Here is a 12507-nt window from a genome sequence, read left to right on the forward strand (position 1 = left end):
TTTTAGGGGCGGAGGAGATAATTGAGCGCGTCATTGAGCATGCCGTGGAAAATAGTGAGGAAGGGTTGATTGTTGGTGGGGAGGGTTGTTGTTGACTTGGGAGGGTCTGCTTCTTGTCCGGTGGGGGTGAAGATAGGATCAAGGGATTTGTAGACAGGGAGGGAGGTTTTGCGGCGGGTGGGGTGGGGGGGGGGGGTTTGCTGCCGCAGGGGATGTGTCCTTGATTAGGGAAGACCTTTGTCGAAAGCCTGCGTGAGTGAGGATTGCAGACGAGACCGAGACCCCATTTTCCGAGACCCCGCTCGCTCTTGCCTCACGCTGGGCTGGACAAAAGACTGTCGCCCGCGCGTCCTCCCCTTCACTTTCCATCCAATGGTGCCTTCAGCGTTTACCATTCATATATTGCGCGAGTCGAGGTCCCCAAATCTGAAGTGTTGCATCTCGGTATTACCCAACCGATCGCCCTGAAATTAACTGAAAGTGAAAGGGAAATTGTTTAGGAGTTTCCTCTATATAGTCACAAAGCCATCATTAAATACCATACCATACCATTAAAGACCAAATAAACATATTCGAGAAATAACCGGTCAAGCTAATCGTAAAATGGGTTTTGTTAAAAGAATATTAGGAAAGTGCGACGACAAAGTGAGAGAAATTAGCTACTTTTCCCTCGTTAGACCACATTTGGAATACGCTGCCAGTGTTTGGGACCCTCATGAAAAAGGCTTAATAACAGAGTTAGAACGCGTGCAAAGAAGAGCTGCCAGGTATGTGAAAGGTCGTTACGATAGTCTTGTTAGTGTAACTGACCTCTTACATAAACTCGGATGGGAATCTCTGTCGGACCGTAGATTGAAAAATAGACTAAACCTTTTAGATAAATTCAAGAGCAGTGTCTTTTCTGACGAAGTTAACCATATTTTGCGGACGCCAACTTACTACGGAAGATGAGATCATATAAATAAAATAAGAGAGATAGATTGTAGAACAGACAGATTCCGAATGTCATTTTTTCCACGATCAATAAGAGATTATAACGGCAGCAATAGAACTCGTAAATAGATTGCATGACTTGTAGTGTAGCCTACTAACCTATGTAAAACTTAATGCATGTTTCTGAATTTCTATTCCATATTCTATTTCTAACAGCATATAGTAGTGTGGTTTGTTATTATACGGGACGTTTTTTGGACGGTGTGGTGTGCATGTGGGAGTCCAAATGCATGCTGCATGCTGGTGATTGATCACCCCCTGCCAAACACCCTAGAGGTGGCTCGCAGGGTATTATGTAGATGTAGATTACACTCACAATTGAATTATTCGGCTTTGCAGGAAAAAGGGCACGGATTTGACGCCCAGAAAACGGTAGCTACACTTTGAACACCGTTTTTTTCAAGAACTTCTCCATGTAATGACACGAGTTTTCATACAGTGTAGGAACATGTAAGCGGGGCCGTCAGTGCTTTTAAATTTCCTGTTTTTTTTTTGAATGGCGATAATAGCGGAGTTTTCTTAAGCAACAATTCTTGATTATAATACTATTATTAAAAAGTTCTACATCTTCATCTACATCTACATAATAGCCTGCGAGCCACCTCTAGGGTGTTTGGCAGGGGGTGAAAAAACATCAACATGCAGCATGCAAGAGGACCGCCACATGCACACCACACAGTCAAAGAAATATTACGCACACTAGAAAAATATACATGCTTATTCATAAAAAACTTGCTAATGGTTAGTAATTCCTAGAGCAAATACATGCAAGGTTAGAACTATGAAAAAACAAGCAATGAGTGATCCTAGCGAGCGACGCCATTAATCCTATCAATTGAAACAACGTTGCTATCCTTAATAGTACGAGGGAAGAATGACATTTTAAATCTCTCTGTAGCATTCATACTTAGCCGTCGCGTTTTCGCGCACTTGAAATATATCCCTTTTCATTTAATCGCGACAGAAAAAGATATCGTCATTTAAAAATCGAAAAGCGTGAAATGCGTAGTCAAGGAGTAATGATCTTTCGATTTAAGCAATACAAAATAATATGAAACCACCCTATTTCAATCAGTCATGAGGAAATGAGATTTTCGCCCTGAACCAGGGGCTTTAATGGTGCCGGAACGCCGTTAGTAAAAAGTATCAGTCACTGCCGGTAATAGTCGAAATCACTGTGACTGTGGATTATGCGAAGAAAGCTGCTACCAAGTGATGAGCGATATATCGCTACCTGTGATTGAAGAGAAGTAGCCGTCACTGATGCCGGTGACTAATTCACTAAATACTCTAAATCACTGCGACTGTGAATACGGTGAAGTTAGCTTCGGTGAATTGGCTGCTACCAACTGCAGCAATGTTGCGCATAAAAAAGATTGTCTTATTCATCATAAAAGATACATACGAAATAATTTCCATAAAATATCATACGAAATATTCAGCAAACGGTTTGGATATAAAATGTGTTTTAAAATTCCGACGGGATTTCAATGATTGCTCTGTATCAATTCCTTTACCATATTGAATTTACTTAATTGTCGTAACATAAACTCAGATTCAGACCTATTCCCTCAAAAAATTATTTTTCTGAATTTCCGACTTTAAATAAATATATTTGTTCATATTGCGGAGAGCTCATTCGTTGGAATTGGACAAAGTAGCAGGAATAGCAGCGCCACGAATCACTGCTCACTTTTAATAGTGATTCTCGTAAGTGATCGCAAAACAGTTTAGACCCCAACTACTTGATGAGTGGCAGTCACAGGTAACGCAGTGATTGGAAAATCAAGTCCTCTAACCTTCACTTCGATAATGACTTTTATACGTATGCGAAGATAGTACACAAGCTAGAGTGGATACTAATTATTTGTCCCAACAGGTGCTGTTGGGCGCAGTCAAAAATTGTCTAAATAGACAAATGAACTCCCGCCACGGAAATCTTTAGTAAAAGGCGAAAGATTTTTTCGAACTGACTAGAGTTCTGTCTTTCTTAATTAAACATTGGAAAAAATTGAGGTAGGGTTTCTAATTGACGGGAAAAGTCATAGCGAGAGTTAGTAAATTTTTTTAAGTTATTCCAAAGAGGCTTGATAAATGAGACATTTTGATTAAATCACTCACCAAGAATCTTCTGAGGCATCGAAATAGATCTTTGAAAGTGCAAACACCGTAAGATTAAGAGTAATACAGTAAAAAACTAGCAATAAAATGTAATAGACTTCTTGGAAGTCATCTGTCGTCAAAAATGGTAAGCAACCTTCTCCAGCGCACTCGGGAGAAAGCGTTTATGGCAGGGTAAGAGCGCAGGTAGACAGGGATCCCAGGGATGATGGACGACTCAGGCGCTGGAGGGCATGCTACTACCACAATGGGCGTGGTATGGAGTGAAGCAGTCTGCGACCATTCGGCATTTCATCTACATATAACAATAATTACCTATTGTTACAGACTGCATCCGAGAGTACATCTACCTAATACCCTCACGAGTCCCTACCAGGGTGTTCGGCAGGGGATGGCTGATTGTAGCAGCATGCACAAAGTACACCAAATATAAATAAATTTTCATGCATTAATAGGGGTATTTGGGAATTGAACTTATTCCCAAAGGAACTCTTAAATCGTCACCCAAAAATAGAAAATAGATTTAAAAAGGAGCTCATAAGACAATGCTAACGCTAATTGAGAGTAAGGATAACCTCTCATTACAGTTATTTACTTCTTTTGTTGTTAGACGTGTAGGGCTTTTCTTTTTAACTTCTGCCGTGATTTTCTTCTGGTTTATTATGATTATTTTTTGAATTCGCGCTCCTCACTGGGTGTACTTATCATAGTGTTTCTTTTTGCGTGCCTAACGATGTAATCATAGTGCAGGCTTTTCATTTTAGCGGCATTCCTAAAATCAAGTTCGTTGGAACTCCAACAAAAAGGTTAATGGGTAAAGGCAATGATTAAAGGACTTAAAAGTTATTTTATAAATAGGGTGGTTTCCTATTACTTTTTTATTGTTAGAGCGTAGGTTTCCGCGGCGATGGTCTGATCTCTGCATTTCTCCAGGGTTTTCTTCCGCGTCAGGTTGTTGGTTGATTGACAACAGTTTCGCTGGCTGTCCTGCCACGTCTTCAGGTCGAAGGTGTCGGCTGTTAGTTACTGCCTCGCTTATATACTGTAGGCTGGATGGGAGGTGCACTGTGATTGGCTGTCTGACTGGGTGCTTCTCTCTGATTGGCTCTCTCTTTGATGACTCTTTTCCATGCGCTGTGAAGGAAGTAACCGTCTTTTTTATTGCCTAAAACGAAAGATTATTACCTACTCCTGGAGTACGAATTTCACACTTAGAGATTTTTAACCCTTTGAGTGCCACCGGCTTTTTGGTGGGTACTCCCAGAAGTGCCATGGGTATTTTGCTAATTTTGTAGGCATTTTTTCAAAACTTAATAATTTGCTTATTTATAGCTGTTTTTGCATAATTCTTTTTGTATTTAGGAGTAAATTCTTTCTTTCTAATAAAAATTAAAAAATATTGCCCATTTTTTCTTGGTAAAACGCAATTGTTGTAGCTTAATCTTGATTTTACGAGATTGAATTATTTAATTTTTCACTTTTGACCCAAAAATCGAGACGTAAAATCCTTTCTACATCAACAAAACAAGAGTAGACATAAAATTTCATTGTTTTCCTAGAAAATTATCACATAATCGCAAAGAAAATTGCACAAATTTTTAGTTTTTTTACATTTTATTCTTGCAATGATAGTTGCATAAAATTCAGGAGATATCAAGAAAATTATAATACGAATATTTTCTCACCCATGAGTCTTAAACATGTGAAAAATGTATGACAGAGATATCTGGATAAAAATAGCAAAACTTTGCGGTAATTATTACAAAAAAATTATTCACAATTACACTAAAAGTTATTAAACGTATGTTAGTTGACATTCATACAAAAAATTGCAACATTTCAAACTTACTTCCAAATGAAATAAATGAATGTAACGTTATTCACAAATATGATAGGAAACACACAGTCCATGTAGACCTTTTCCACATTTAACACAAACTGTTCTAGATCTGTGGACGGGGCCGCCATCTTTCCTACTGCATACTACACAAACTTTTTCCCTCCTCCCTGGCAATTTCCTTATCCCGCATATTCCCGTTGACACTGCGCTGGGAGTTGACAGATTATTCTTTGTGAGAAACCATTCACCCTCAATACTGTCTATTATTTCAGACATAAATTGCAATCTTGAAATTTTTTTTCCAGGATTGCTTGATTTATAGATGATATAGGCATTCAGTACCATTCTAGAAACTACATTGAAAACTACTTTCTTCCAGTATTTCATCGATCTTCTCTCATCTAAATAACCATAAAGCATCATATCCGAAGTATCAATCCCACCCATATACCGATTGTACTGCTCAATGATTTGTGGCCTTTCCTTTGGCAATGTTTGACCCTTTCGAACAACGTAATTGCTTTTGGCTATCGAGTTAGTTGAAAGTAATAACACTGGATTTTTCTGTGATTTTTTTTCTCGGTATCCAAGGAGGAGAAGCTCTTCCCATCTAACGTACTTTTTTTCACCCACGCTGAATTTTTCTTTGAGGGGTTGAGGAATTCCTTTCCTATTACGTCTCAACGTACCAGTTAAAAATGTTCTTTTTTTGAACAAATCACGAGCTAAATCTATACTTGTGAAAAAATTGTCCACTACAACATGATACCCTTTCAAAAAATAGTTTCCAGCAATCAGTAAATTGTTTACTACGACATGCCCTAAACCGTGTATTTTTATTTTTTCGCTGTCGTCTTTGGTTTTTGCCCCTTTATAACAATAAAATGCCAGACAATAATTCACCACAGAATCGCATAGCATCCAGAATTTTATTCCCGATTTATGATGGTGCTTGTTAGGCAAATACTGCAATAGCTGGGAGTGATTTTTAGTGCCTACTAATGACTCATCTATACTTAGGTACTGATGAGGGGTAAAATGGTGGCGAAAAGCATAGTTAGCATGATCAACAATGGGAAGAAATTTAGCACAGGGATCGTAGAGTTTATGACCAGGTGGAAATAGTTTCGTATTGTCTGTCAAATGGAAAAATTTCAGAATCAGTTGAAACCTATTTCTGGAAAACATCTTTCCAAACCAAGGGATAAAGCGAGAGTGAGTAGACCAGTAGGAAAAAATGGATGTTCTTCTCGTGATACCCATTTCCATGAACACCGCTATAAAAGCCCTCATTTCCTCCACTGTGACTGGACGCCATTTCTGCATTCTCGAATTTGGTGACAGTCCATCATGTGAAGCCAAAAACTGTTCAGCGTACCTGTTAGTCTCCTTCACAACCAAGTTCCAGAATGCTCTTGTAAAGAAGAGGTCGAAGTATGCGATTGGAGGAGAATTTTGAGGCGGAAGACGTTTGGGCCCAGGAGTTTCCAAGAATTCAAAACCTGGAGCCTGGGGTAAATCACAATTGTCCTGAACTGCAACAAATTCAGGAGAACGATCACTGCTTCCACTTCCACTTTCAAGTTCATCAGAACTGTCACTATCATCACTATAATCAATTCTTGCCGGTCTCTTCTTAGCAAATAATATCACACTTTCATCTGAGTCTGATGTCAGTTCCTCTTCACTCTTGTTTCGACGAGAATGGGCGCTGTCCTCACTTAGCACAGAGTTGTCGTCACCATCACATAGCGAATTTATTTATTCAACTAGTCGGTCATCATCGACACCAAGCGTAAATTCATTTCTCTACGTTGACGCCATTTACTGAATCAATGGGCTTCTTCAATTTCGAGGAGGCAAAATGCGATTACAAACCCGCTCGTCGCAGAAGAATACTGGCTACGCAAACAGAACTGTGAGCTTTATATAGGTGGGGAAATGTCATTGTGTAGAAGATAGCAAAAGACGGCACACAATGTATTGTTTTATGCTCACCATCATCATATTTCAATTACTACTGTCTTAGATGCCATGAAAACGAGGTTGGAAATCGGAGTCACATTGTCGAACATTGACCGATACACATGCTGCGAGAGATAGTACGGTATCAATTACATAGTATCTTCTCTTCTCTCTTTCGGTGCTAAATATCAAAAACACGATTGAAATGGCACATTGAGTTACAAATGACCTGTTTGGAAGTAACTGAGCAGAGATATAAACCTTGTGTCTTCCTGTAACGATCATATATCGTCGCGCTGTGAAAAAGAATGCGACGCGCTTCGCAGGGGAGAACATTTTTCAAATAAGTTAAAAAGAAATAGGTGTTCGCAAAAAATAATACAACTGGTAGAACTACAAAATAGGGTGTATAAGATGGTAGTCAATTGATTTTAGGTGACCAAACAATCTGGCTTATGAAGTACAACATCAAGAAGCTGTTTCGTGAAGACCTAAAATGGTCCTCGGAAATTTCCATCCGTCATATGGTCATATAAATTAAAAAATATGTTGATCGTTGCAATTAACAATTCAAATTATAATGCAACGCGATAAAAAAGAAACCATTCTGGTATTATACACAATAAAAAATATTGATAGTATGAAAAAAATATTGTTTTAGCGGGCTTCATAATAGACGACGATATATCGTCGTTGGCACTTCTGGCGCATTCTGCAAACGACGATATATCGTTGCGTGGCACTCAAAGGGTTAATGACGATATCTATTTTTCGCGAAGTGAAAATTTTGTGAAAATTATAAAGCGCGCGAAAACGCGACGGCTAAGTATGAATGCTGTGAAAGCCCCGCGTGACGTCATTCCGGTTCCCGCTGTCGCCGTGTGAGGTGACCTTGGGGCGAGGGTATGTGCGCCGCTACGATGTAGGCTACCAGCAGGTAGCAGAGTACCCTGCTAGGGGGTAGCGCTTGGCTTAAATAAGGATTAATAATATTAGAGCGTAGGTTTCCGCGGCGATGGTCTGATCTCTGCATTTCTCCAGGGTTTTCTTCCGCGTCAGGTTGTTGGTTTATTGACAACGGTTTCGCTGGCTGTCCTGCCAGCGTCTTTAGGTCGAAGGTGTCGGCTGATCGATCGATCCCCTCAGTTTTGGTGGGCTTTTATACCCTATATCCATCCAGCCTCCGGTGAGTATATATACCACCTCTTCGGCGGCGGTGATTTTTTCGCAAGTGCGAAAATCAGGGAAAATTGACGATTCAAGTGTAAAGGGACCAGTGTTACCTTTCCAGTGTTAGTGAAGGAGAATTAGAAAGACAGGCTTCTAGTGAGCATGTGAAAAAGCACTCTAAAGTTAACAAGACTACATACTAACGGCGATGGAAGCCGTGAAACGGCCCTGAGTGGCCCCAAAATGACACTTCAAAAATTTTTTTGACACTTCTTTTTTGATTTTTACACAATTTTTTCATTTTTTTGTTGCATACAATGCATTTTGTTCATTTTATTATTTTTTTTGTACATTTTATCAAGTTTTTATTATTTTTTTTGCTTGATTTTGAACAATTTTTATATATTTTTTTTGTTTTAAGTATATTTTCTTATTTTTTCAAACAACAATACAATACTAATAATTATTTTGAAAGAAAAGACATAGGAAAGAATTCGGTATTAGCGAAATAATATTTCTTTTGGAAGTCTGTAGCTTTTGAAGCGTTTAAAATGTACTGGGTAATCCCATAGAGTTTTTGTGAGCGGGTTGCGTGAAAGGGAGTTCTGAAGTCGCACAGCTTGTGACTTGATGAACTCGTGTATTTTGGGTACCTTGTGAGCGCGTCTTATTTCGGTAATTGGTATGAGTCTACGTTGGTTTGTGATGTAGCGCAGAGTACGATTTTGGAATGTTTCTAAGCGTTTGATGTTCGTAAGGGAAGTGCTGCCGAACACTTCGCACCCGTAAAGCAGCCGAGGTCGAATGTAGGATTTGTACAGCGTCACCTTGTCCTTTCTAGCGATCGCAGATCGCGAATTTAAAAAGCAACTAAGAGCTATCCTAGTTGCAGTTGCTGATTTCAAGGCTTGCTTTACGTGCGCGGACCAGAGTAATTTGGAATCGAAATGTAACCCTAAGAATTTGTGTTTTGAAACCATTGGTACTTTGCAGGAATTAAAGGTAAGGGAATTGGAAATAGGTTTTTTTCGTCGTTGAAAGACGACAAGACTGCTTTTGGCAGCGTTGATTGTCATCTTTGACGAAACAGTCCACTTTTCAAGAAGAGAAAGATGGGTTTGGAGTTTACGCAAAGCGTAAATGCCGCTCCAGGATTGAGCCGCTATTGCGGTATCATCGGCAAACATGAAAGTTTGAGTTTGTGGAGAAGAAGGAAGGTCATTGACATAGAGGTTGAAGATTGTTGGTGACAAAATGGCGCCCTGGGGAACGCCACAGTTTGTTTCTCTCGCTTGCGACAATTCACCGCTTTCAGCTACCTGGAATATTCTCTCGTGCAGGAAACTCTGTATGAGTTTCAAGAGATCGGGCGGAATGTTTGCCCTGCAAAGCTTAAGAATTAGGCCCTTGTGCCACACTTGATCGAAGGCCTTGGCGACATCGAGGTAAACCACTGCCGTATACATACGGCGTTGATAACCTTGGGCAACAAATTCAGCTAGTCTTAGGACTTGGTGCAAAGTTGAGATTCCTTGGCGGAATCCCATTTGCTCCGGGCGGAGAATGTCATTTGTCCGTAAGTAAACGTCGAGACGGTTTTTGATGATTTTTTCGAACATTTTTGAGATGTTCGAAAGTAAGGAGATTGGGCGGCGGTTGAGAGGAATGGAAGGATCTTTGCCGGGTTTAGGAATGAGGACCAAGCGCGCTGCTTTCCATGCAGATGGAAAATAACTGGCGGCCATGCAGTTATTAAACAGCGCTAGGAGATGGAGAATGACAGGTCTTGGTGCATTCATCAGCTGTCTGTTCGACACCTCGTCGAGTCCAGACGCTTTTCTTGGATTGAGATACTTGATGAGTAGTCTCAATTCAGTCTCAGTCGCAGGAATGAATGGAGGAGTAGGAGTATTTGCAAGTGCTGAATACTCTATTTCTGCTTCTTGGTCGTCGTCAGTCACCGACCAATCAGCTTTTAGTGTCATTGTGGCCTGAAAGGCGTCAGCTAAGATCTCTGCTTTGTCCTTAGCGTCATGGATGAACATGTCATTTTGTCGCAAAGGAACCTGAAACGGCCCTTTTTTAGTCAGGGAACGCGCCAACTTCCAAATGGAGTTGTCGTCAACAGAAACTCTTTTCCAGGCGCTGTGAAGGAAGTATCCATCTTCTCTATTGAAATTCAAAGGTGTTTTTTGAATTTCTATCGCTTCCCTGATTTGTCTAGGGAAGTATCGGCACTCCTTAACTAAAAGTTTCTTCTCCTCAAATTTTATGTCGTGGCCAGGTTGGTTGGCCAATCTGGCCTTTTTCCATGCATGTGAGGATTAAAGAACATCAAAGGGCGACCAATAACTAGCAGTTTCAGCTCTCTGCCATCGCCGAACATGCATGGTCTGAACCTGGCCACGACATAAAATTTGAGGAGAAGAAACTTTTAGTTAAGGAGTGCCGATACTTCCCTAGACAAATCAGGGAAGCGATAGAAATTCAAAAAACACCTTTGAATTTCAATAGAGAAGATGGATACTTCCTTCACAGCTCCTGGAAAAGAGTCATCAAAGAGAGAGCCAATCAGAGAGAAGCACCCAGTCAGACAGCCAATCACAGTGCAGCTCCCATCCAGCCTACAGTATATAAGCGAGGCAGAAACCAACAGCCGACACCTTCGACCTGAAGACGCTGGCAGGACAGCCAGCGAAACTGTTGTCAATAAACCAACAACCTGACGCGGAAGAAAACCCTGGAGAAATGCAGAGATCAAGGTTTAATAATACCCTATCAAACGAGGGAAACTTTCCGACCATAGGCAATTTTAATAGGTGATTATTAAGACACGTTTCCCTGAGCCCTGTGCCTCATGCATGCATTGGTAATCTCAGACGATGTAAAACTTCTATCTACTCGTATAGAAACTAGGTCCCCGTGACGTCACGTGGAGTGGCATCGCATGGGCGCCAATCTGGCCTTTTTCAAATGAGGATAGAAATGACCATTAACATTTGTCTAAACTGGGATTTCTAAAATAAAATAACTTGTATATATTATGAATACACTAATGGTGGGTAAAGAATCGCAATCATTGCATTTCGTTTTCTTTGATGAAAGAAACTACCTTATTGCTACTGCGAAAAGAATCCGATACAAAATTTATGGAGGTGCTGGGATTTGAACCCAGGACTTTCAGCATGCGAAGCAGACACTCTACCACTGAGTTACACCCCCTTTGAGAGTAAGCAGCTCTTCCTCATTATTCATACAATTGAGGGTATACCACAACGCATTTAACGGCGAGACTGCCCGCAGTTAATTTTGTAAGTTTCCCAGGAACAAAGAATTTGAGGGTACCTATTTGGAATTTATCTCTATAGAATTCCAAATCGTGGTCAGCTGAGTCAAATAAAATAAGATATTTTTAGTGCGCTCACGATAAGATCTTACCGATATATTTTCCATAACCTTTTATGCGCTATGTTCTCCAGAAATGCGGGAGCTCTTGATAACACCAATGAATCTTCACATTTAAAATTTAATTAATATTTTATACTAAAAAATTAAGTAATTTCTATTTTGTTATTTTTACGGCGGATGGTATGAGATTAAGTAAAAACGCCTGTTTTCAGCCGTAGCTAGTCATTCCTTCTGATGTTACAAAGAGAAACTCTTGAGTCTCACAGAAAATAATAATACTTAATTATGTAATAGTAAAATGCATAAATAGAGTGATGATAATGAATCATGATAAAAGTTCATCTCGTAGGAGTTTATATTAAGAGAAGAGTTCTCGGGATCGCCACCGGGTCAGGAACTCCATAACTGCCGACGTTTCGATGACCGAGTCGGACATCGAAACGTCGGCAGTTATGGAGTACCTGACCACGACCACCGAGAGACAAGGCCTGAGCGCTGAATCGTGACGTCACGAGTCGTAGGCGGACGGAGGGAGTAGCAAAGACTGCCACTGATAGCGCCGATTGGTAGGGAATGCGTAAGAAAACCAAACGATATGTGAACAGACATTTCTCCGGCTACAATTTTCCTTATATAATATCATATGTAATTACATTTAAATGATGTTAACAGTAAATCCCTACCTCGAGAAACATAATTGTTTCGACTGGACCAACGCCTTCGCCGAAAAATCTTCTTTGAAGAGAAACAGCTTGCTTCCAAATGCATTCGAAACCTCGAGAATATCATTAAAAGTCTTATATTCAGTAAAACATTTTTTACACATCAGTGGTTCTTATAACATAGAAGTCATAGGATATTTACATCCTTCACGGGGCTTCTATTTTTTCAGCATCGCTGCATTAAACGATGATGAAATAAAAAAGTTATGTTCTTACACATGCGCAAGATTAGGATAAAACTAGATTGTGCTTCTGTTAAATTATATAGGGATTGTTTTGATTAGACTT

General features: G+C 40.0%; 2 non-coding genes across 2 annotated transcripts; both read right to left on the reverse strand.

Annotated features, from left to right (window-relative positions):
- Positions 1–2863: 2863 nt before the first annotated feature.
- Positions 2864–2982, reverse strand: LOC124166143. Its single transcript, XR_006866415.1, has one exon. It is a non-coding gene; the product is annotated as a U5 spliceosomal RNA (small nuclear RNA).
- An 8257-nt stretch (positions 2983–11239) lies between these two features.
- Positions 11240–11311, reverse strand: Trnaa-cgc. Its single transcript has one exon. It is a non-coding gene; the product is annotated as a tRNA-Ala (tRNA).
- Positions 11312–12507: the final 1196 nt, after the last annotated feature.

Source organism: Ischnura elegans, chromosome 9 (assembly GCF_921293095.1).
Source record: "Ischnura elegans chromosome 9, ioIscEleg1.1, whole genome shotgun sequence".
Lineage (NCBI taxonomy): Eukaryota > Metazoa > Arthropoda > Insecta > Odonata > Coenagrionidae > Ischnura > Ischnura elegans.